At 41.3% G+C, this 25,901-nt stretch overlaps 1 protein-coding gene across 4 annotated transcripts in view; it reads right to left on the reverse strand.

Annotated features, from left to right (window-relative positions):
- Nucleotides 1-18,980, reverse strand: part of RABGEF1 (RAB guanine nucleotide exchange factor 1) — a 67,970-nt gene extending 48,990 nt beyond the window's left edge. For 2 of the 4 annotated variants that reach the window (XM_020281345.2, XM_012764082.3), the window contains exon 1: nucleotides 18,840-18,980. The gene's annotated coding sequence lies outside the window, so the exon portion shown is untranslated. Of the gene's footprint in view, nucleotides 1-2,961; nucleotides 3,060-18,839 lie in introns of all 4 variants that reach the window. The other 2 variants (XM_075995391.1, XM_020281346.2) reach the window with 2 other exon arrangements.
- Between the last annotated feature and the right edge of the window lie 6,921 nt (nucleotides 18,981-25,901).

The following is a 25,901-nucleotide window of genomic DNA, read 5'->3' on the forward strand; positions in this document are numbered from 1 at the left end:
CAAGTATCCTTTATTGATCCTGCTTTCTATCCTGTCACTGTAATAAACCATAGCCAGGAGTACATAAATCCTGTGAGACCTTCAATATCCAAACCTGGGAGCATCTTGGGGACTACCAACTCAGGTTGTGACCATAAAGGATTGACATGAGGGAGGTCTTTGTGGTAATGGAATAGTTCAGTATCTTGACTATGGTGGTGGTTACGGGAATCTACATATGTGATACAATGTGCATAAAACTACATATATACATTGCACAAATATCAATTTATTGGTTTTGATGTTGTACTGTAGTTACATAAGATGTAACCACTCGGGTAACCTAGGTGAAGAATACACAGGACCTCTCCGTACTATCTTTGCAACTTCCTATGAATCTGTAATTATCCCAAGATTTTTTTTAAAAATCCCACCTAAAATTTTCATAAAAATAAACATTTATAATTGGACTGATATATACCAGACAGTTAAACATACTACTCAGATCATTCTGTTGCTTCTTCTTTTTTTCTAAGAGACATGGTCTCACTGTCACCCAGGCTAGAGCGCAATGCTATGATCACATCACAGCTCACTGTAGCCTTGAACTCCTTGGCTCCAGTGATCCTTCTGCCTCAGCCTCCTGAGTAGCTGGGACTATAGGAGTGCTCTACCACACTTGGCTAATTTTTTTTTTTTTTTAAGAGAGAGGGTCTTACTATGTTGCCCAGGCTGGTCTCAAACTCCTGGCCTCAAGCAATCCTCCTGCCTTGTGGCCTCCCAAAATGCAGGATTACAGGTGTGAGCCACTGCACTCAACCAATGGAACTCTTATGGTAGCCAAACAATAACAACTTAGAAAATCATAAAAAGAGATTGCATTTACAATGGGATCAATATATAAAAACATCTAGGAAATATTTTAATGAGAAAATTATATGATCTACATAAAAATATCGAGAGATAAAGAAAACTTGAAAAAATGGTAGTACATACCATAACACAGTATGAGAAAATAAAATATAAAAATGGCAAATGTTCCAAAATTTATAAGTTTACTAAAAATGACAATAAGAATCCCACAAGATTTTCTGGAACTCAACAAAATGATTCCAAACTGACCTGACATTAAGGTAGTACCTATTTACATGCCCACCTACTGTGCATGAGAGAAGCTACTTTCCCACATCCTCAAAAACACAGATTATAAACTTTTAATTTTTGCCAATCTGATAGGCAAAAAGAAATCATTTTTTGTTTTAATGTGTGTTCTCCTAATAAGGTCAACCATCTTTATAGATATTTATTGGCACTATTATAGTTCCTTTGAAGAAATTAACTGCTCGTGTTATTTCTTCATTTTTCTTCATCATTAACATTTTTCGTTTCATTTATAGATATACTTTTTTTTTTTTGAGATAGAGTCTCACTTTCTTGCCTAGGCTAGAGTGAGTGCTGTGGCGTCAGCCTAGCTCACAGCAACCTCAAACTCCTAAACTCCTGGGCTCAAGCCATCCTACTGCCTCAGCCTCCCAAGTAGCTGGGACTACAGGCATGCGCCACCATGCCCGACTAATATATATATATATATATATATATATATATATATATATTAGTTGGCCAATTAATTTCTTCCTATTTTTATAGTAGAGACGGGGTCTCGCTCAGGCTGGTTTTGAACTCCTGACCTTGAGCAATCCGCCCGCCTCAGCCTCCCAGAGTGCTAGGATTACAAGCGTGAGCCACCGCGCCCGGCCTATAGATATACTTTTTATATTATCTCTTAGTCGTCAACTTTATATGTATGTTATGAAAACAATATAAAGACTTAGCACTTGCAATCTATAATTAAAGTTTCACCAACTTTCATATTATTAAATATACTGTTTCCAAAATGAACACGAATATCATAGAGAGAATCAACGTTAGAGTTTCAATGTTAAATGTAACAAAACAAAGTATCCGAACACTAACCTGCCCAAATAATTCCAAATGACAATCAACCCAGTGGAATACAATGTAGAGTTTCTAGCTGCTGGAATGAGCAGAGCTAGCAGAGCAACATTCTTAAGGAATGAGGTCTAGACAACAATCTTCTACTGTACTAACTCACACCCTCTTCAGTTGAGCAAAATTATGATTCTAATCTTAGCATGCCATTCCCCAGGCCAATAGCTCAAAATTACATGCAAGATAATCTGGCTAGTCTAGTATATTGTGTCCCATTCTCTAATCCTCTTCCAGGGAAGCAGCCAGTTTGCCAAATGGTTAATTTATTTGATAAGTAACTGATCAAAAATCATTAACTCCGTGGAAAGTAACAGTAAATTGCAACACATAAAGTGGTCTCTACCGTTAAGGATTTTTCACCCAAGGTTATATTTTAGTTTTAGCTTTGCTATAGCCATTATACCCTTAATCATTTGCCATGCTATAGCCATTATACCCTTAATCATTTGCCATGCTATAGCCATTATACCCTTAATCATTTGCCATTACATGCACATGCACGCACGCACACACACACACACACACACACACACACTCTCACAAACAGAGAAATACAAAAGGCAATTCCCTGGGTGAAAATGTATTTATTCAGATTTGTTAGAGGAACAATCAAATAAATATTTGTATTATGTTTTAAGCTTTTGAGAAGTGCCTTGTATCTAAAACGTAAGATTAAACAATATTTAGCTGAGCTGGACTGGCAATTATACTGAAAAAAGGCTACCACAAAACTAAAACAAAATTAAAATCCACATCAACCACATCACTTATGAACATCTGACTAATTGCTAGACATAAAAAACTAAGGCGCATATGCTATTTTAAAAACTGGCCAGGTGTGGAGGCTTAGGCCTGTAATCTTAGCAATTTGGGAGGCCAAGGCAGGAGTTTGAGACCAGCCTGGGTAACATATGGAGATCTTGCCTCTACAAAAATTAAGAAAAAAAATTAACTGGATGCGGTGGCATGTACCTGTAGTTCCAGCACTTTGGGAAGCTGAGGCAGGAAGATACCTTGAGCCCAGGAGTTCAAGGTTGCAGTGAACTTTGACTGTACCTCTGCACTCCAGCCTGGGTGACACAGTGAGATGAAAGAAAGAAAGAGAAAGAAATAAAAGAAAAAAAGAACAGAAAAACTGAAACCTGAAAATGCCAAAACAAAATGAAACAGTAAAAATTAAAAAGCCATCTATGTGGCATGCTGAAACTTTAGTTACTGATAGAGAAACAAATCTTTCTGAATATTAAATATATTCATAAGATGAGATAAATCACTCTTAAGAACTCCAGCTTTCAATAAAAATGAACATTCCAGGCCGGGCGCGGTGGCTCACGCCTGTAATCCTAGCACTCTGGGAGGCCGAGGCGGGCGGATTGCTCAAGGTCAGGAGTTCAAAACCAGCCTGAGCAAGACCCCGTCTCTACTAAAAATAGAAAGAAATTAATTGGACAACTAAAAATATATATACAAAAAATTAGCCGGGCATGGTGGCACATGCCTGTAGTCCCAGCTACTTGGGAGGCTGAGACAGGAAGATCGCCTGAGCCCAGGAGTTTGAGGTTGCTGTGAGCTAGGCTGATGCCATGGCATTCACTCTAGCCTGGGCGACAAAGTGAGACTCTGTCTAAAAAAAAAAAAAAAAAAAAAAAAAAAAAAAAGAACATTCCTTAAATGGTATGAAGTAATTTTAATTTAAGCCAATTAAACTCCAGAAACTTTCAATAGCTACTAAAACCGTCCCATCTGTTGTGGTTTGCATTCTGTCACCCCAAGATAGGCTGAAGTGCTAACCCTAATACCTGTGAATGGGATCTTAATAAGCTCTTTGCAGATGAAATTAGTTAAGATGATCTCCAGGTCTGTTATGAGCAAAAAAAAAAAAAAAAAAAAAAAAAAGAAATTAGTTAAGATGAGTTTGTATTGGATTAAGATAGGCCCTAAATCTAATGGCAGGTGTCTTTATCTGAAGGCCATGAGAGGCATCCACATACACTGATACAAAGGGAACAAGACCACGGGGCCAGGGAGACAGAGATTGAAGTGATGCAGCTGCAAGCCAAGAAATGCCAGGGATTGCCAGCAACCATCTTCCCCAGAGGGAACATGGCCCTAAATGATATCTTCATTTTAGACTTCTGGCCTCTACATCTTTGAAAAAATAAATTTCTGTTGTTTTAAGCCATTCAGTTTGTGATACAGGCATACCTCTTCACTGAACTTCACAGATACTGCACTTTTTACAAACCAAAGGTTTGTGGCAACACTGTGTCAGGCAAGTTCTATGAGTGCCATTTTCCAACAGCATGTGCTCACTTCGTGCCTGTGTCACATTTTGGTAATTCTCACAATATTTCAAACTTTTCCATTATTATTATTATTATATCTATTATGATGACCTGTGATCAGTGATCTTTGGTGTTACTATTGTAATTGTTTTGGGGCACCAGAAATAGCACCTGTATAATACGGTGAACTTAATCCATAGATGTGGTGTGTGTTGTGCCTGCTCCACCAAACAGGCTTTCCCTGTCTCACCCCTCTCAGCAGACCTCCCTATCCCTGAGACACAATTAGGCCAAGAATGAACCCTACAATGGCCTCTAAGTGTTCAAGTGAATGGAAGAGTCACCTTTCTCACTTGAAATCAAAAGCTAGAAATGATTTAGTCAAGAAGGTAGGTCGAAAGCCAAGACAGGCTGAAAGGATAGGCCTCTTGTGCCAAATAGTTAGCAAAGTTGTGAATGCATAGGAAAAATGCCTAAAAGAAATTAAAGTGCTGCTCCAGTGAATACCTACGTGAATGTTAAGAAGGCAAAACAGCTGTATTGTTGATATAGAGCAAGTGTGAATGGTTTGGATAGATCAAACAGCCACAGCATTCCCTCATGACAAAGCCTAATCCAGGGCAAGGCCCTAACTCTCTTTAATTCCATGAAGGCTGTGAGAGGTGAGGAAGCTGCAGAAGAAAAGTTTGAAGACAGCAGAGGTTGGTTTATTGAGTTTAGGGAAAAAAGCACCAGCATGAGCAAAAGTGAGGCCACGTCTCTACTAAAAAAATAGAAAAAAAAAATTTGCTGGATACCATAGCACTCTAACCCGGGCAACAGAGTGAGACTCTATCTCAAAAAAAAAAAAAAGAAAGAAAGAAAGAAAGGAAAGAAGCAATCTCTCTAACATAAAAGTGCAAGCTGAAGCAGCAAGTGCTAGAAGCTATAGCAAGTTATCCAGAAGATCTAGCTAAAATTATTGATGAAGATGGCTACACTAAACAACAGATTTTCAGTGTACACAAAACAGCCTTCTATTGGAAGCAGATGCCATATAGGACTTTCATATAGATAAGTTATTGCCTAGTTTCAAAGCTTCAAAGGACAGGCTGACTCTTATTAGGGGCTACAAAAACTGGTGACTTTAAGTTTAAGCCAATGCTCATTTACCATGCTGAAGCCTTGAAGGGCCCTTCAGAATTATGCTAAATTTACTCTCCTTGGAGTCTAGAAATGGAAGAACAAAACCTGGATAACAGCATATCTGCTTACAGCACGGCTGACTGAATATTTTAAGCCCACTGTTGAGAACTACTGCCCAGAAAAAAGATTTCCTTTCAAAATATTACTGCTCATAAACAATGCGCCTAGTCACCCAAGAGCTCTCCGGAAGGTGAATGCTGTTTTCATGCCTGCTAACACAACATCCATTCTGCAGCCCATGGATCAAGAAGTAATTTTAACTTTCAAGTCTTAGTATTTAAGAAATACAGGCCATTTCCACAGACCCATTTAATTTAAAAAAAAAAAAAAAAGAAAGAAATACAGGCCAGGCACGGTGGCTCACATCTATAATCCTAGCACTCTGGGAGGCCAAGGCAGGAGGATTGCTCGAGCTCAGGAGTTCAGGAACAGCCTGAGCAAGAGCAAGACCTCCATCTCCACTAAAAATAGAAAAATTAGCCAGACATCATGGCACGTGCCTATAGTCTCAGCTGGTCAGGAGGCTGAGGCAGGAGGATCTCTTGAGCACAGGAGTTTGAGGTTGCAGTCAGCTATGATGATGCCACTGCACTCTATCTACCCAGGCAACAGAATGTGACTCTGTTACGTATCATAAGGCTATAGCTGCTATAGATAGTGATTCCTCTGACAGATCTGAGCAAAGTGAATTGAAAATTTTCTGGAAAGGATTCACCATTCTAAATGCCATTAAGAACATTCATAATTCACGAGGAAGCCAAAATATAAACATTAATACAAGTTTGGAAGAAGTTGACTCCAAGCCTCATGGATGACTTTGAGAGATTTAAGACTTCAATGGAGGAAGGATCCTCAGATGTGGTGGAAATAGCAAAAACAAAACACACACACACACAAACTAGAAGTGGAGCCTGAAGATGAGACTAAATTGCTGCAATCTCATGACCAAACTTGAACAGATAAGGAATTGCTTCTTATGGATGAGCAAAGAAAGTGGTTTCTTGAGATGAAACCCACTCCTGGTGAATAAGCTGTGAACACTGTTAAAATATAAACTTAATTGATAAAGCAGCAGCAAGGTTTCAGAACTGTTTCCAATCTTGACAGAAGTTCTGCTGTGGGTTAAAATGCTACCAAACAGCATCACGTTTTGAAACCTTCTGTGAAAGGAAGAGTTAACTGATGCAGCAAACTTCATTGTTTATTTTTTTAAGACACTGCCACAGCCACCCCAGCCTTTAGCAATCACCCTCCAGTCAGTAGCCACAACATTGAGGCAAGACGCTCTACCAGCAAAAAGACTATAACTGGCTGAAGGCTCAGATGACTGCTAACATTTTTTTAGCAAAACATATTTTAAAATTAAAGTATGTACATTGTTTTTTAGAAATAATGCTATAACTTTTATATGCACTGGAAAACCAAAAAATTTGGGTGATTTGCTTTATTGAAGTGGTCTGGAACCGAGCCTGCAATATCTTTGAGGTATGCCTATAATTTGTAACAGCAACCCTGGGAAACAAACACACTATCCAGTTAGAATGTTGTAATCTGTACAAATAATTAAAAGAGATGAGTTTTCCACAAATTGACACAGAACTCTGGGCTCAAAGCATCACTTGTTCTTTACAAATAGAGCAAATATATACCCCAGTTAGCAAGTAACAGTCCTGGTGTTACGTCAGTTATCCTGGCATAAAAGTATCCCCCTCTGATTCTTAAAAGTGACCTCCTTTGTATAATGAATTGCATGGTCACTGTATTTATGAACACACCTAGAATACCCTTCTGTTTGTTTACTTTCAAATCCTACCCTGTTCAAATAACATCAATTAATATCTGACTCCATTTTCCCCATTATCAGAATAATTCTCGGTAGCTCCTACAGCATTTTATAAATACAGCTATTATAAATCTCATGTTCTATTACAATTACTTGCTTACATGTCCTTCCATGTTCATAAGCACTAGGCACAGTGCCAGGAAGAATAGGGACTCAATGTCTTCTAAACATATCAAATGATCATTCAGAAGACTGACAAAACACCTGCAGAGACAAAGTTTCTTTCACTTTTGTCCCTTGTACACTTCCCAGGTCCCAGTGAAGGTAAGAGTGAAAAACTAAATAGCAAACAACTAACTGATAAAGCAGTGGTTCTCAAACTTAGCATGTATCAAAAGCACTCGGGGGATTTATTTAAAACACAAGAGCGCAGTGGCTCACGCCTGTAATCCTAGCACTCTGGGAGGCTGAGGTGGGCGGATCATTTGAGCTCAAGAGTTCGAGACCAGGCCGGGCGTGGTGGCTCACGCTTGTAATCCTAGCACTTTGGGAGGCCGAGGCGGGCGGATTGCTCAAGGTCAGGAGTTCGAAACCAGCCTGAGCGAGACCCCATCTCTACCAAAAATAGAAATAAATTAATTGACCAACTAAAAATATATATACAAAAAATTAGCTGGGCATGGTGGCACATGCCACCATGTGCCACCATGCCCATGTGCCACCATGTGCCACCACATGCCACCATGTGCCACTGCCTCAGCCTCCCGAGTAGTCCCAGCTACTCGGGAGGCTGAGGCAGTAGGATCACTGAGCCCCGGAGATTGAGGTTGCTGTGAGCCAGGCTGACGCCACGGCACTCACTCTAGCCTGGGCAACAAAGTGAGACTCTGTCTCAAAAAAAAAAAAAAAAAAAAAAAGAGTTCGAGACCAGCCTGAGCAAGAGCAAGATCCCATCTCTACCAAATAATAGAAAAAATTAGCCAGACATGGTGGCACATGCCTGTAGTCCCAGCTACTCAGGAGGCTGAGGCAGAAGGATTGCTTGAGCCCAGGAGTGTGAGGTTGCCGTGAGCTAGGCTGACACCACGGCACTCTCTAGCCAAAGCAACAAAGTGAGATTCTATCTCGGAAAAAACCATAAGAGTACTAGGTCTCGGCCAGGCACGGTGGCTCACGCCTGTAATCCTAGCGCTCTGAGAGGCCAAGGCGGGCAGATTGCTCGAGGTCAGGAGTTCGAAACCAGCCTGAGCAAGAGTGAGACCCCGTCTCTACTATAAATAGAAAGAAATTAATTGGCCAACTAATATATATATATATATATATATATATATATATATAGGAAAAAAAATTAGCCAGGCATGGTGGCGCATGCCTGTAGTCCTAGCTACTTGGGAGGCTGAGGCAGGAGGATTGCTTGAGCCCAGGAGTTTGAGGTTGCTGTGAGCTAGGCTGACGCCACGGCACTCACTCTAGCCTGGGCAACAAAGTGAGACTATGTCTCAAAAAAAAAAAAAAAAGAAAAAAGAGTACTAGGTCTCTCCCCAGAGTTACTGATTCAGTAGGTCTGAGGAAGGGCCTAAGAATCTGAATTTAACAAGTTCCCAGGTAATACTGCTGGGAACCACCTTTGAGAACCACTGCTATAAAGAAAGCACCACAATTATGAAAAGATTCATTTCTTCTCATGACTTCATTCCTAGTGGGAGATTCCCTTTTCTGAATATGATGGAGTAGCTTGTGGCAGACCAACTCCTGCTGAGAACTAGGAAAACTAAATACATTCTAAAAATCATTGTTTAAAGGTGTTAGACAGCTTCTGAAGCAACCAACACTAGAAGGATCTAGATTCTGGAAAAGAGGAACTGTACAGAAATAAGATGACATTCTGCAGCCACTTGTTCCCCAAGTACATTTGCTGATTCTCAGGTAAAAGGCGAAGAAGCCAGACTTTGCTGAGGCAGAGGAACCATGAGAGCATTTTTGGAAAAGATGAAAATAAAGGCTTTAGGAGTCTAAGATCCCAGTGAAAGAGGAGTTGAAACCTGGGCCTAACCCAAGGCTGGTTTTCCCCTGAAGCCACTTACCAAATTCTACACAGTGAGAGCTTCAGACCAAAATTGAAAGCCTCTGAAAATCAAGAGTGAAATTTTCAGCAATCTCACTGTTCTCAAGAGACAAATATTACAGTATAAAACTGTTGGGGAAGAACCCCTGTGAATTCACAAGACCATCATCAGTTGGAAGCCTTGGACGGGTACTTGCTAGGAATAAGGACAAAGCAGAGGGAAACAAAGTCCCATCCAACCTGCAACATGACCTCGACCCTCAGCTCAGTCCCTGCCAGTATCAGGCGGTCAGCCCCCACTCTACCTACCTAGCAAAAAGAAGGGTGATTTCCTATCTGAAAAAGAACAGCATCATCTAGAGCCTTACTTTATTCATGATGTCCAGCATTCATATAACCAAAAACCAAAAGGAAAAGAAGACAATAGAAACAGATGCTCAGATGATCTATGCATTGATGTTAACAGAAAGATTTATTTGATGATAAGTATGTTTTTACAAATAGAAGAACAAAACAGCAACTCAAAGTACTGTAAAAATAAAAATATTTAAATAGGGGAAAAGAAGGAAAATATATAAAAAGATTACATGTGAGAAATGAAATTTATAAGAATCAAATTGAAATTCTAGATCTTAAAAGTATAATAACTAAAATTAAGAATTTGAAGAGTTGATTTAACAGCAGCAAAACAAACACAGAAGAGAGAACTGGTAGCTGGAAGTTGAGTCAATAAAATGTACCCCGGCCGGGCGCGGTGGCTCACACTTGTAATCCTAGCACTCTGGGAGGCCGAGGCGGGCGGATTGCTCAAGGTCAGAAGTTCAAAACCAGCCTGAGCGAGACCCTGTCTCTACTATAAAAATAGAAAGAAATTAATTGGCCATCTAATATATATATATATATATATATATATAAAAATTAGCCGGGCATGGTGGCTCGTGCCTGTAGTCCCAGCAACTCGGGAGGCTGAGGCAGTAGGATTGCTTAAGCCCAGGAGTTTGAGGTTGCTGTGAGCTAGGCTGACGCCACGGCACTCACTCTAGCCTAGGCAAGAAAGCGAGACTGTGTCTCAAAAAAAATAAAATAAAATAAAATAAAATGTACCCAAACAGAAGCACACAGAGAAAAAGTAATAGAAAATACAGGGGAAAAAGTACAAAGAGAATGTTAAACACTGTGAAAGGGTCTAACAAGTATGCAATTGAGTCTCAAAACTAAAGGACAGAGTGAATGGAGGCAGAAGCAATACTGAAAGGGAAAAATGCATCTTTTAAACTGAGGAAAATACACTAACTCTATGAAAGCTCTATGAACACCAAGCAGAATAAACACAAGAAAGACACACAAAGATATATAATAATTAAATATGGATTATCAAAATCAAAAAGTGAATCTTCCTTCAGAATATCCAGAAACCAGCCGGGCGCGGTGGCTCACGCCTGTAATCCTAGCACTCTGGGAGGCTGAGGCGGGCGGATTGCTCGAGGTCAGGAGTTCGAAACCAGCCTGAGCAAGAGTGAGACCCCGTCTCTACTATAAATAGAAAGAAATTAATTGGCCAACTAATATATATATAAAATTAGCCGGGCATGGTGGCGCATGCCTGTAGTCCCAGCTACTCGGGAGGCTGAGGCAGCAGGATTGCTTGAGCCCAGGAGTTTGAGGTTGCTGTGAGCTAGGCTGACGCCACGGCACTCACTCTAGCCTGGGCAACAAGCGAGACTCTGTCTCAAAAAAAAAAGAATATCCAGAAACCATACCATGATGACTGGGAGAGTAGGCTGTTATGTGATGAAGTGTGCGTTACACTTGGAAAAAAGTATGAATCATTCACTACTGGAACTGCACTAACAAGCCACTAACAAAAATGACTCCCACTTGTGTGACTTCATTGAGATGCATTACCTGAACGAGCAGGTAAAATCCATCAAAGAATTGGGTGACCATGTAACCAACCTGCGAAAGACGAGAGCCCCCAAATCTGGCATGGGGAAGTATCTCTTTGAGCACGGCCTGGGAGACAGTGATAATAAGAGCTAAGCCTTGGCTCACGCCTATAATCCTAGGACTCTGGGAGGCCCAGGCAGGTGGATCCCTCAAGGGCAGGAGTTCGAAACCAGCCTGAGCAAGAGTGAGACCCCATTTCTACTAAAAACAGAAAGAAATTAATTGGCCAACTAAAAATACATAGAAAAAATTAGCCGAGCATGGTGGCACATGCCTGTAGTCCCAGCTACTCAAGAGGCTGAGGCAGGAGGATTGCTTGAGCCCAGGAATTTGAGGTTGCTGTGAGCTAGACCGAAGCCAACGCACTCTAGCCCCTGCAACAGACTGAGACTCTGTCTCAAAGAAAAAAAAAGAGCTTAAGCCTTAGGCTAACTTCCCCGTAGCCACAGGGTGACTTCCATGGTCACCCAGGCGGTGCATACATGTCAGGGTTTCCTTTATCTTTTCTGTAAGTTGTACCAAAACACCCACATAACTTCTTTCTTTTGTACCATTCCTTCAAATAAAGAAATTTGAAAGACTGGGACAACTAATAAACAAGGAGAAACTCTCAAAAGCAACCAGAAGAAAAAAAAGACACCTTACTTCCTAAGGAACAACAAGACTAACAGCTAAATTCTCAATAATAAAGCCAAAAGATAATAGCTTGAAAGTACTGAAAGAAAATAACTGCCCACCTAGAATGCATTGCTCAGTGACTAATTTCCTTTAAAAAAGGAAGGCAAAAATTGGCCAGGCGCGGTGGCTCACACCTGTAATCCTAGCACCCTGGGAGGCCGAGGCGGGAAAATTGCTCGAGCTCAGGAGTTCCAAACCAGCCTGTGCAAGAGCAAGACCCCATCTCTACTATAAATAGAAAGAAATTAATTGGACAACTAATATATATATATATATAAAAAATTAGCCGGGCATGGTGGCGCATGCCTGCAGTCCCAGCTACTCAGGAAGCTGAGGCAGAAGGATTGCTTGAGCCCAGGAGTTTGAGGTGGCTGTGAGCCACGGCACTCACTTCAGCCTGGGCAACGAAGCAAGACTCTTGTCTCAAAAAAAAAAAAAAAAAAAAAATGAAAGCAAAATAAAGGCATTTTCAATGAACAAAAACAACTAAAGAATTCACTATGGGCAGACTTGCACTAGAAGAAATAGCAGAGGGAGCTCTTCAAAATGAGAGGAAAATTATCCTATCCCAGAAACACAGAAATGCAGAAAGGGGAGCCCAAGCACAGTGGTGTGTGCCTGTAGTCCCATCAACATGGGAGGCCGATATGGGAGGATTGCATGAGTTAAAGGCAATAGTGTGCTACTATCTTGCCTGTAAACAGCCACCATACTCTAGCCTGGGCAACATACTGAGACTTCGTCTCTTTTTTGTTGTTGTTGAGACAGAGTCTCACTTTGTTGCCCAGGCTAGAGTGAGTGCTCTGGTGTCAGCCTAGCTCACAACAACCTCAAACTTCTGGGATCAAGTGATCCTTCTGCCTCACCCTCCCAAGTAGCTGGGACTACAGGCATGCGCCACCATGCCCGGCTAATTATTTCTATAAATTTTTAGTTAGCCAAATTAATTTCTTTCTATTTTTAGCAGAGACAGGGTCTTGCACTTGTTCAGGCTGATTTCGAACTACTGACCTTGAGCGATCCACCCGCCTGGGCCTCCCAGAGTGTTAGGATTACAGACGTGAGCCACCACACCAGGCCCTGAGACTTTGTCTCTTAAAAACAAGAAAAGAAATGCAGAAAGGGATGAAGAGCAATGGAAAGAATAAAAATGTAAGTAAATATATATATATATATATATTTTTTTTTTATTTTTTTTTTGAGACAGAGTCTCGCTTAATTGCCCAGGCTAGAGGAAGTGCCGTGGTGTCAGCCTTGCTCACGGCAACCTCAAACTCCTGGGCTCAAGCAATCCTCCTGCCTCAGCCTCCCCAGTAGCTGGGACTACAGGCATGTGCCACCATGCCCGGCTAATTTTTTGTATATATATCAGTTGGCCAATTAATTTCTTTCTATTTATGGTAGAGAAGGGGTCTCGCTCTTGCTCAGGCTGGTTTCGAACTCCTGAGCACTCGGCCTCCCAGAGTGCTAGGATTACAGGCGTGAGCCACCACGCCCAGCCTTCAGCCTCTTTAAAAAGTATTTTCTAGTAATCAGATTCTTCTTCTTCAAATACAGGTAAAGCATTCACTAAAGAATGAAACTAAAATCTTTGCATTCCACTGACCTAAATGGCAGAATCACTATCATAACCATTATTGACTATGTTTGGGACTGGAACTGGTTGGACCTGGAATCCAACAAGCTGATCAGCGTTTCTGTGAGAATCTATGAACCCTAAATTCAAAAGAATCCCAACTTATTTCTCAAGCCATTTTATGTGTATATATACAAATATACCAATATATTTATATACATAATAGTGATTGAAAAACATATGTTTATCTATTTTTTCACTTGTTCAGTTACTAGACTGAAGAACTGAAAAGACAAAAATTCTTATGAAAATAGCCTACACCCTAAAAGTGCTCTTATAGGTGACAAAAAAAGCTGTGTCCCTAATTTCTTCCAAAAATGTCTAAAATAAAAAATAGGCTCTTGGGAGAAAGTGGTTAGAGTCTACTTAATATAGCTGATGTTTAAAGGACTTAAACACTGAATTTCAATATTATCTCTGTCATAAGACATTCTATATCCTGAGGCTGGTAACATCACAATGAAGTTTTGTAAAAACATCAGCAGTTAACAGATGGGTATGAAAGCACTGTGCCAACTGATTATTTCTCATAAATGGAATTAAAATGTGCTCATTCATTACCATACATTTAAAACTCTAGACAATCAAAATCTACATGCTTATCACACAACCCCAACTGCAATGAATAATAAGTTTACCAAAATAAAATATAATCCAATTTGCTAAACAAGAACCAGGCATATTAACTCCTCAGACACCAATTATGATGGATTTTAGACATTTTATTTCATTAGGATACAGTTTTGTATTTCACAAATTTTTTAAAGATGGGGTCCTGCTATGTAGTCCAGGCTGGAATGCAGTGGTGCAATCACAGCTCACTGCAGCCTTGAACTCCTGCTCTCAAGTGATCCTTCCACCTCAGCCTCCAAAGTAGCTGGGACTACAGGCATTCGGCTCTGTTTTGTGTTTTTACACTTCTTATTTGTGTTCTTCTTATAATATCCTATTCAAAACTTTGGTCACTAGCCCAACTCATTTTTCAGGAACACATTTAAAAACAATGTCAAAAGCTTTATGGAAATGCAATTAAGGAACCACAACATTACATAACTATATTTAGGCAAGGACAGTTCCACCCACTGTTTACTGAGTAAGGATGAATAAGGATATTCTCCCTCTAAACACATATGCCTGGCCTGTGCTAGTATTTGATAAATTTGAACTATTATTCTTTGAAAGGACAACTTTAGTTGGAGCAATATACAGATAAAACTTACTGTACATTTCATCTGAGTGGATCTGTTCCCATCTTAAAAATAAGTTATACGGCTAGGTGTGATGGCTCACACCCATAATTTCTGCACTTTGGGAGGCCAAGGTGGAAAGATTGCTTGAGGCCAGGAGTTGGAGATCATCCTCGGCAATACAGAGAGATCTTATCTCTACAAAAACCAAAAAATTAGCCAGGTGTGGTGGCATGTGCCTGTAATCTTAGCCACTCAGGAGGCTGAGGCAGGAGGATGGCTTGAGCCCAGGAGTTTGAGGTTGCAGTGAGCTATGATGATGCCATTGCACTCTAGGCCAGGCAACAGAGCAAGACCCTACCCTGTCTCCCTGCCAAAAAACAAAACAAAGTTATATGTCTGGGCTTTTCAAGCCAATGCTCTCTATGCTGGAGTTCACATCCCAAAACCTACTTCTGGACATGAATCTTAGGTCTGTTGTTTGGTATTCCCTCAGCCCATCTCTATGTGGAGGTAAGGTGGCTTTCATTCAAATATATGCCCTTGTCAGATTCTTCCGTTTTTATGTCTCCCCCCACCATGATAAAACATGCTTGTTAAAATATGGCTTCATGATTAATCAACAACACAAAATAGATGTACTTGAGGAACCTTGTCAAGAAGCACAAATTCAAACCCCACTGCTGATAAATTCATTACAAAAGATCTACTGAGAAAATATTTATGGAAGGTAGCCTGAAGAATGTGCAATCTACCTACTTATCTAGATAATCTAAAACAGATCCTTAAATTAAATCAGTCTAGAGATCTAAGTATTTGGATCACATTATTTTGCAGGCACCAGAACTGCTTTTACTGAATTATGTTTTGACGTTATGTCACCAACCTACATAATGAGGCAACGAGGAGTTTAACTAAAATATAAAGTAAAACTCAACACACAGCCCTCTGAAATGCATGCTGTATTTACCCAAGGAAGTAGCTGAGGAGTTTCTCACTACAAGGAGTCTTTAGGATTCCAAAGAAGAAACTGATATCTTTTATCATATGGTCACTGAACCATGTAACTGATACTATTTCTCTCTGAATTGGCTACTGAAAAACCAAAGCCAAATTTGTGGCTCTCTAGCAAATACTTAAGACTTCAGTCCAAGTACTTTGTGTACAGAGCTCATTCCTGTTTCCATCTTAATTTTTCATCTTCAGTTCTGAATTTGTCACCCACTTATCTCTGTATGTTACCAATAGTATGTTGCATGTATCTGTGTAAGTCATTATGAATCCTTTCTGGTACAAGATGTGGTATAAAAAATGATATATTCCACTTAAAAAATTATAGCATAGTAAGAAGATATTTTTCTTCCATTAATAAACATTTTATGAGCTCAATTTTTAAAGGCATTTTCTTTTATGTGGCCCAAATTGCCTTCTAAAGGAAAACTGAAAGTGCTTTAGCAAATACTATGCCTAAAATTAGAAAATTCTAACAGAGGAACTACAAAAATAAAACACTTTCATTATATATTTTTAACTGTGGAACACAGAAAATTACAAATATATCCCTATGTAAAAATCCCCCGAAAGCCATTTTTAATTTTAAAATACAGACCAAATCACTTTAAATGCAGTTACAGTTGAGTACTTATTTTAAATGGGAACTCAATATACTAGCTTCAAAAGTGGTGCATAAGATTTTTGTACAACTCTTTCTTGAGATGTTCTGTGCCTAGAATAGAGGATGCTGCCAACCATTCCTTAAGGTGAGACAGCATAGAATTTAGGGCCCCCAAAATTCTTGCTAAATTCCTGCTTTGAATTTCAGCAATCTCCTTGCTGTGACTTGGGGAAAATAAAAAGCTTAAAACCCCTTCAAGAAAAAAAAAAAGACTTCAGTGTGTAATATTTTACCCATTCATGAACATATATTTATTCTGTTCATAACTTCTGACTTTTAACATCTAATTAATTGATCATAATCACAGTTCTTGGCCATAAACAAGTGTGAGCCATAAGCATAGTGACCATAAACAAGTGTGAGCTACGTTACCAGAAACAAGTGAAGATGTTCTACTATACAATGAATATTATACCTCCTATCTCACTGACAATAACTTCATCAAAAACAAGAATTTCACAGGGAACTTCAAAACATAAATGTACCATAAAAGTACAACCTGTTCTTTTTAATTAAATCAAAGAGCATGATACAACCTGTTCTTAAAGCACTTTATCTAAACACCAAACATATTAACTTACATAAAATATAAGTTAATATTAAGTGGAATAATGAAGTCAACTGTTGTTTCCCAAGTTTAACAAGAGTCTAGATTATTTAAAGGCATTTCAGTCAGATGAAATAACAATGTTTCTACAGTGATTTATCATAGAAGTGAGCATTTATTAAGACTACCAAAATGTTTGGCCTCTACTGTGAAATTCTTTTTCTAGAGTGATAACTTTATTGATGGGCTAAGAAGCCACTTGGTAGCATTTCTATTCTGAATCACAGGTGTTAGGTTACACAGGTATCTCCTACATTTTAGAGATGGGTCATCTCTGCTAGAGATGTTTGCTTTCCAGCCAATAAAAACATGCACCAGAAATTAAACTCACACAGTCAAGTGCGAAATTCTGTGTCTCTAACCAAAGACTGACACAAGTAAAGGAAAGAGGATACACACCTCCTTGTAGTTGGTCTGCTCTCCAGTTCCTCCCTCTCTCAATGCTACTCATTCTTCAAAACACTTCCAGAAAAGTGTCCTTGACCCCTTCCTCCCCCCTCCACCCTCCCCACCCATCAGGATGGCCTAAATGGCCAGCTCCTCAGTGCTTTATCTTAGCTCACACCACTTACCACACTGTTTTGAAAGTACCTTACTGTCGCCCTCACCTGAATTAGCTAACTTCTAGAGGCCAGGAGAAAAAAAGGCTGCTTCTGAAGGTCAGTAAAAATTCAAATCCTGCACTTTCTTAATCCTCGGCATAAGAACAGTAACTCTTAAAAGTTAGATGTCATTTATCATTAAATGGATTAACAATATACTCAAATCTCCTTGCATCACTGGCAAGCTTTCATGGTATAATTTTAATGAACCGACTTTTTCTTAAGCAGGGTTAGGCTTACATGGGAAAAAAAACAGCACTATATTTTTAACCTCAAAAAAAAAAATCTCTTCCGCCAAAAAGCCTACTTCCCAGGTGTAAACTCGTCCTGGCAAAATTTTACATCTAATCTAAAAAGCAAAACGAGCCCACTGGCGCACACTAACACATTTCCCAACCACAGAGACTGGTCACTGGTCACCAGCGCTGAGACACCACCAGCTGTCTATGACCCAGCCTCCAAAGCGGCTGAGTCCTTTCCTCTCTCTCTCCCAAACTTCCGTGATGGGCATCACCTCGGCTCTCCTCCAAGACGGCTTGGAAGCAGGGACTTCTGCCCCTAATCCCAGCCCACAACTTCGCCCCCAACCACGGGGTACAGGTTAGGACCACAGTCTACTAGTCCCCGCGCCACGAAAGACAGCACCCTCCCAACTCCAGGACGTTTCTGTCCCCCAAGACCGACGAGATCCTGAAGTCCTGGCACCCCTGCCACGGACAGCTGGATTGGGTCGGAGCCTCCAATCCAGACGCGTTTCTGGTGGGGTCCTCGGAGGGGCCCTGGGCACTACCCGACCGGCCGCAACTTCGGGCTCCGTGCACTGGACGGCGAGGTGGGAGCGGGCAGAGGGGAACCATCCCCGGAGGGTGGGCGGGTGACAGGAGGCGGCCAGGAAATGACAAGCGTCAGTCCGTCGGAGTTCGGCCGGGCCGTGGAGAACTTGGCAGCGAGTGTCGAAAACGGGGAGGCTGAGCACTAAGAGGATTAAGGGAGCCGGCGACAGCCTAGGGCCGGCAGGGCCGCGCTGCCGGCGCCCGGGAGCGGGACGGGGGACCGCCGGAGGCACCGACGCGAAACGGTCCCGGCCGGGTGGACGGCACGGACTAGCTACCCCGCAGCCCCCCGCCCAGACGCCGCCGCCGCCCCGCCCTCGGAGTTGAGAACGGCGCCGCCCTCGGCCCCCGTCCGTCTGCTCTGTACCTCGCCTGCGGCTCCACCGGCGTAGGGACCGCCGACCTCCCCGCGTCGCTCGAGTAGGTCTGGGCTTGGCCAGTCCACGCCCGCCTTCACGCCCGCCCTCACGCCCGCCTTCCCTCTCACGCCCCACCCACGGCGCCGCCGGCGCACGTACGTCACGCACGCGCACGACGTCATTTCCGGGGCCTTCGGCCCTTGAGGGAGGGTGCTGGCGGGTCCAAAGAAGCTGAACGGGGTGGGCGCGGTCTTAACGCTGGAGGGCTAAGGAAGTAGGGCGGCCTCCAGGCTGACGCTGGGGCGCGAGGGAGCCGCGGACAAGCTGGCGTTTGTCGGTCTTTTCCTCAATCCTGGCTTCCGGGTTCAGACCTCGGGCTTCAGTGGAACTGGGCGGCAGAGGCCGAAAAGTCTGCCGGAGAGAGGAGTCACTGGGCCGGCGTGGGGAAGGAGGCCCCTGGAGAAACTAGATTTTAGATCTTAGGGTTTTACAAGTGTTCGAGTGAGAGGATCTTAAACAGATTGGTTAATCTAAAAGCAGTTTTCACAACTGCGCATAACTGAGACACAAGTGAAATAAATTAGTGTCCATAGTACTAATGGTCGTGTCACAAATGGAATCCAGTCCTCGTGATTCACAGTTCAGGAATGTTTAAAACAGTAGCTAAGTACTGACTGGTCTGCATCCTGAATGCCATCTATGGCATAAACTGCAATCACAGCAGGTGAAAGAATAATATGTTATGTCTGGGAGGCAGAGCTGGATTAGTTTTTCTAATTGTTACGGAACTAAACTGGGATACACTTGCTCAGAGCGGCTGTAACTGGCCCCATGAACAAATTTCAGTGACTTTTATATGTTTTTTTGTAGTCCTCTCCCTTAACTAACTACTTGATCTTTTGAGTTCTTTTCCAGAAATGGTGGTTTTTCTGCAAGACAAAGGAGCTGAGGTTCTGAAGGCCCCTGGGCAGATTTCCTCAGCCAAGATTCACCATCCCCCACAACTCAAAAAGTCCCATGTTAGTTACACCACTATCTGCCCCAGAGCATGTGCCCCTTCCTTTAAAAGCCCATGATGTCCCTTAGTGGGAGAGATGGATTTGCAGCTTCTCCTGGTCTCCCAAAAAGACATCTGTGGTATTAGAAATTACTTTTCCCTTTCAACATAAGAGTTTTTTGGGGAAAAAAGAAAAGTAAAAATTTCTTTTCTTGACAGTCCTTGTTGTCTCAGTAATTGGGTCTTTGTGCCACAAGCAACTGGACCTAGGCCGAAACTCCCTTCAGCTTTCAACAACATAGCAAAGCTAGACACTGAAGCCCAGAGTTGCAGTGGGAGAAAGAAGCATTTTATTGTATAGTGTACCACCCAAGGAGAACAGGCAGCTGATGTTTAAGACCGGAACTCTGGAGTGGATTACAAGCAAGGGATTTTAAAAGCAGGGGTACACTTCAGGAGAGTTGAAGTTGCAGGTAAAAGTGTAAACCATTACACAAAGGTTATATACTGTCCTGATGCTAAAAGGCAGAATATCCTGTAGCTGGGGCCTATAGGTCATAGGTGCATTCAGGGATTCTAGGATTAGCAGAAAGGAATGCTAAAATGAATCTGACTTTCTTGGCCCCTCGGGAAGAAGTTTAGAACAAAGAATGGTGGTCAGAGTTCAGTTCCTCAGTTCCCCCTCATCTGTGTTTTCCATCCAGTGGGAGTTTCTGAAAAACAACTCAAGAGCACATGTTAAGTTGCAGTCTTTTAGTTTCCATAGGGAACCAGAACACCTCATGATTCTGGCTTGGTTGGAAGCCCATTGTTACCTCTATCTTCCTGCTCATCAGGTTGCCCATTCACTTTTCAAGGCTAGCCTGGAACATCCCTTGAAGGGGTTCAAGATTTTCCTTTATTTCCATGTTTGGGGGGCCTTCCACAGGCCCCAAAGAAGGGTCCCTGCTCCTCTGCTTCCTCTCATTGTTGTGTTTGTGATTGTGGACAAGTTGCCTAATTTCTCAGTCTTTGTTCATGATTTGCAAAGTGGGGATTAATTGATTCTTTTGTCAACAGAATAAGCCAAACTCTGTAAAGTAATTTTAAAGAGATTTATTCTGATCTAAATTTGAGGACCATGACCTGGAGCCACTGCCAAGAAGCCTTGGGCAAGTGGACACTCTGTGGCTGGGTTACAGTTTGGTTTTTATACATTTCGGAGAGACAGGGGTTACAGGTAAAGCCATCAATCAAAACGTGAGAGGCATACATTGGTTTGGCCCAAAAAAGTGGGACATCTCAAAGGGGGGTGTGGGTTGGAGGGGGCTTACAGGATATAGGTGGGTTTAAAAATTCTTTGGCTTATAATTGGCTAAAGACATGAAGCTTTGTCTAAAGGCTTGGAATGTTTTAACATAAGGAGATAAGCCACCAGACATAGATTTGTTGTGTAAATTGAGGACCTGTAGATTTGTCTTGCATATCCTTAGGCCTGTTAATGGGTTACAAAGGAAGTCCCCTAGAAGGGAGGGGGGCATGATGAGGCCTGTCTGACCTCCCTTGCCTGGCAGACAATTTAATTTTAGGATATTCCTTTGGCCTTGAGGCACTCTATTCAGTCAGCTGGTGTGTGTGGGGGAGTGAGCCTTAAGATTTTATTTTAGTTCACACTTTCTTAGCCGGGCATGGTGGCCGGGCATGGTGGCTGTGCCTGTAGTCCCAGCTACTCAGGAGGCTGAGGCAGGAGAATCACTTGAGCCCAGGAGTTTGAGGTTACAGTGAGCTATGATGATGCCACTCACTGCACTTTAGATCCAGCAACAGCGTGAGACCCTGTCTCAAAAAAAAGAAAATTGATTATTTCCTCAAAATCTTCCTAATGTGTGCTAGGCTGAGAATACAACAGAGTATAAAACAGAAGTATCAGTGCTGAGGAGTTTACATGCTAGGAGAGAGGTGGAAGAGCCAATAAACAATAAATTTACAGTAGTACATTAGATGGTGATAAATGCTACTGCCAAAAGACAAAATTACAACAAATTTAGTTTAAAAATCTTAATTGGCTTTTATTTGTGATTCTAGAATCAGGCAATACCTCATTCTATAAAACAGAATGAGTTCCACATGTTCATAATGGTAGAACAAAAAAGTAAAAATTAAAATAAAAAAACCCCAGAATGAGTGTTCCAATGAGCTAAGCAGAGGAGTTTGCTTTACAGAAAGAAAGGGGCTGAGGAAAGCAGAAACAAAACAAAAAGGAGAGCTCATTTCAAAGTTACATTTCTTATAAAGGTTAAAGCAAAGGGGACTTCCCTATCATCCTGGCTAAAACGGGCCTGTTTGGGTGTTTGGCTGTTAACCTTTCTCGCTTTCCTGATTTGTAGTTCTAGCTTGGTGGTATGGAGCTTCAGAGTGACTCTATATTGGTTTGGTGTGTTGGGCCTAGTGTAGGTGCTCAGTCCAAACCAATGAAGGGTCTCTCATAAATTTTATTTAAAACTATGGATTAAAAAATTTGCAGAGAAGGAGGATACAAAGTGTAACCAAGAAATTTTCAGTTTTAGAGTGGAAAGGAAAGGCCTTAATACAATGTGAGGGGGCCAGGTGTGCTGCTATGCAAATATATGGGCAAGACTGTCCTATGCTGGGGAGCAGCAAGTGCAAAGGCCCTCTTGATACTACCAACCTGTATCGGTAGCAGAGTGAATTAGAGGAAAGTAGAAAAGATCAGAAGGCTATAACTAGAATAAAATCTTTTTTTTTTTGAGACAGAGTCTCCCTCTGTTGCCTGGACTAAAGTGCCCTGGTGTCAGTTTAGCTCACAGCAACCTAGAAGTCATAGGCTCAAGCAATCCTGCTGCCTCAGCCTCCCCAGTAGCTGGGACTACAGGCATGCACCACCATGCCCAGCTCATTTTTTCTGTATATTTTTAGTTGGCTAATTAATTTCTTTCTATTTATAGTAGAGATGGGGTCTCGCTCTTGCTCAGGCTGGTTTTGAATTCCTGACCTTGAGCAATTCTCCTGCCTCAGCCTCCCAGAGTGCTAGGATTACAGGCGTGAGCCACCGTGCCCGGCCTAGAATAAAATCCTAAGCACCACCAGCCAACTGAATGGACCCCCTCTTGGCCAAGAGTGTTACCAGAAGTTTGGTACTTGCCTCTGAGGCCATATCAGAAGAACGAGAACAAGTGGTTTGAAGAGAAGGAAAAAGAAGTTTATTAATTTGTGGGCAAATGAGAAGGTTGGCAGACTACTGTCTCAAAGTACCAACGTCCTGCAGAGTTTGGTGTTTTTCTGTTAACAAGGCAAAGCAAGTAAGGTGCCAAGCCCAAAGTCAATATGGGAGGGAACTAGCAAGAGCATGGACGCTGGAAGGTCTAACTCATTGGGGATTCACGGAAGAATCTACCACACGTGGCTTCATTATTCCACTGCTAATTTTGATGCCGATAATTGATTTAGAGGAGAAATTCTTTATCATGCTAAGTATTTTCTTGCTTCACTCAGGAATAGGTACTTGTGCCTAGGTTACCATCTTCACCTGTAATTCAGTAAAAACACTGGCTACCCCAGTGGCAAAATAACTGTTAATCTTGGTGTGTTTATGAATTTATTTTGTCCAGTCTTGTCAGCAGTTATTACAATGTCCAAGTTTCCACATTTTCATGTCTCCTTGTCCTTCTGCCTCCCTGTATCTACTGGATTTCCTGTTCTCTCCTCGCCATGCCTTTTGTTTTGACTTAAAACACCAGTAGGATGGGAGGGGCAGGGGAAAAAGAATTGCCTTAGGGAAAAACATCTCTCAGAAGTAGATGAAGAATCCATGGACCATACCTCTCCCATGGGCTATTAGATATTGAGAGTAAATTTTACAAACTTACTTAGTATCACATGGATTTTCCTTTGTAGATTTCTATCAGTGGAGAAGGACACCATCATGTTGGTGCCGTGTTGAGGTTGTAATCTCAACAGCAGCAACCTCACCCAGCAGCAAGACTGTTGAATCAGAACCCAAGAACAATAACTTTTGGCATTATCTTCTTGTTAGTGATTGCAAGTGATGTCATTTTACCACATATAATTATAAGCAAAATGGATATTTTGGGTCACAATGCAGCAAGAAATACATAGCTACATTTCCTTCAATAAATCTTCCCTCTTCTGCCCCCAACAAAAACATAAAATCTATGGTAATTGATGTTTTCACCACTAAATTATACTGTTTCTAGAAGCAATATCTCTTCTAAAATTGGCTAACCATCAACATAACATAAAATAGCTTGAACACAGTGTCATTTCACAAAGATATTGTTTCATGCAGACTTGCTGAGTTAATAACTGGTTTCCCATAAAAGAAGTAATCACTATGTCTTTTGACAACCCAAAATAAGTGACTAAGGCAAAGATCTCAATCAATGGAGGTTTATTAAGGCAAAGTTTGAGGACGCACCCAGGAAAAGCACTAACCACACAAGAATCTGGGATCTGTGCTCTCCAACAAGGGATTTGGGAACTCTGTATTTAAGGAGAAAGGACATATAAAAAGAAAAAGGAGTAGGGAGTGGTCCCTAGCCAAATGGTTTCATTCTTGTGAGACTTTAGTTAGTGCCCAGGAAATCTACATTTTACATAAGATAAGATGAGTCTTTGAAGAGAAAAAGTGAAGGCAGTGAAGTGAAAGAAGAATCAATTATCCAGATGTCTCTGGGAAGGTAGAAGAATAATTGATGTTGTATTGTCTCTGTTCAGCACCTGGGAAGATAAACTTGTAATCAACATTATCAGTGTAGAATCAGACTTTAGTTTTAGGGGCTGAACTTAGCCTGCAGACCTAAACTTACAATTTGCATGTCCTTGTTTGTGGGAGGCCATAATTTCCTTATGAATAAGGAAAGAATAAGTAAGGAATATATATAGGAATAAATGCAAGGAATTCCCTTATGAATGATCTCTGGGGGCAGTCCTTGTACATACCTGAGACCTTTTACCTTTCCTTGGGGATCTGGCTAATGCATAATGTTAGTAACTGCTATATTCATTTGGGAGGAGTTGCTGCATAACCCAGCCTCTAGGCTTGACCTTCCCTTTTACATAAGGAGTTGGGAGGGGATGGTCCTGAAATTTTATTTTTCCTTTATGCTTTGATAGATACAAAAAATATACATTTTAGAACAATTATGTATAGGTACATCTAAATCTTATTGCCGAGTTCAAATAAAGACAGTTTTCAGAGGCAACACTGCAAATGAAGAGAAAGGTGACATAATACAACTTACAAATAGATCTAGAGGTGATGAAAAGCTGATTTTTAAAAAGGTAACTATTTATTTGCACATTTGATTTTACTCTATTGGATTAAACAAAGCTCTAATTTTTCAGTGCATAAAAGTTTAAGTGATTGAAGCGTTAAAAAAGGGTAATGGGACATCAGATCATGTTGGCTCTTGTTGGTCATTATGTCAGGTTTCAGTCTGAAATGTCAGGTCCTTGTATTATTATTTTTATTTTATTTTATTATTTTTATTTTATTTTATTATTTTATTTTATTTTATTTTATTTTATTTTATTTTATTTTATTTTATTTTGAGACAGAGTCTCACTCTGTTGCCTGGGCTAGAGTACTGTGGCTTCAGACTAGGTCACAGCAACCTCCAATTCCTGGACTCAAGCAATTCTCCTGCCTCAGCCTCCAGAGTAGCTCAGACTACAGACATGCGCCACCATGCCCAGCTAATTTTTTCTGTATATTTTTAGTTGGCCAATTAATTTCTTTCTGTTTTTAGTAGAGATGGGGTCTCACTCTTGCTCAGGCTGGTCTCAAACTCCTGACCTTGAGTGATCCTCCTGCCTCAGCCTCCCAGAGTGCTAGGATTACAGGTGTGAAATATCAGGTCTTTTTAATTTTTCTTTATTTTAGCGTATTATGGGGGTACAAGTGTTAAGGTTACATATATTGCCCATGCCCCCCTCACCCAGAAATGTCAGGTCTTGATGCACTCATGGCCGAAGAATGAGTAGATGTCCCAAAGTAAGGCAAGCATGAAAATGAGGTTTACTGAGGGAGAGAAAGAGGATTATAGAGCAAGAG

This window comes from Microcebus murinus, chromosome 19 (assembly GCF_040939455.1).
Source record: "Microcebus murinus isolate Inina chromosome 19, M.murinus_Inina_mat1.0, whole genome shotgun sequence".
Taxonomy (NCBI): domain Eukaryota; kingdom Metazoa; phylum Chordata; class Mammalia; order Primates; family Cheirogaleidae; genus Microcebus; species Microcebus murinus.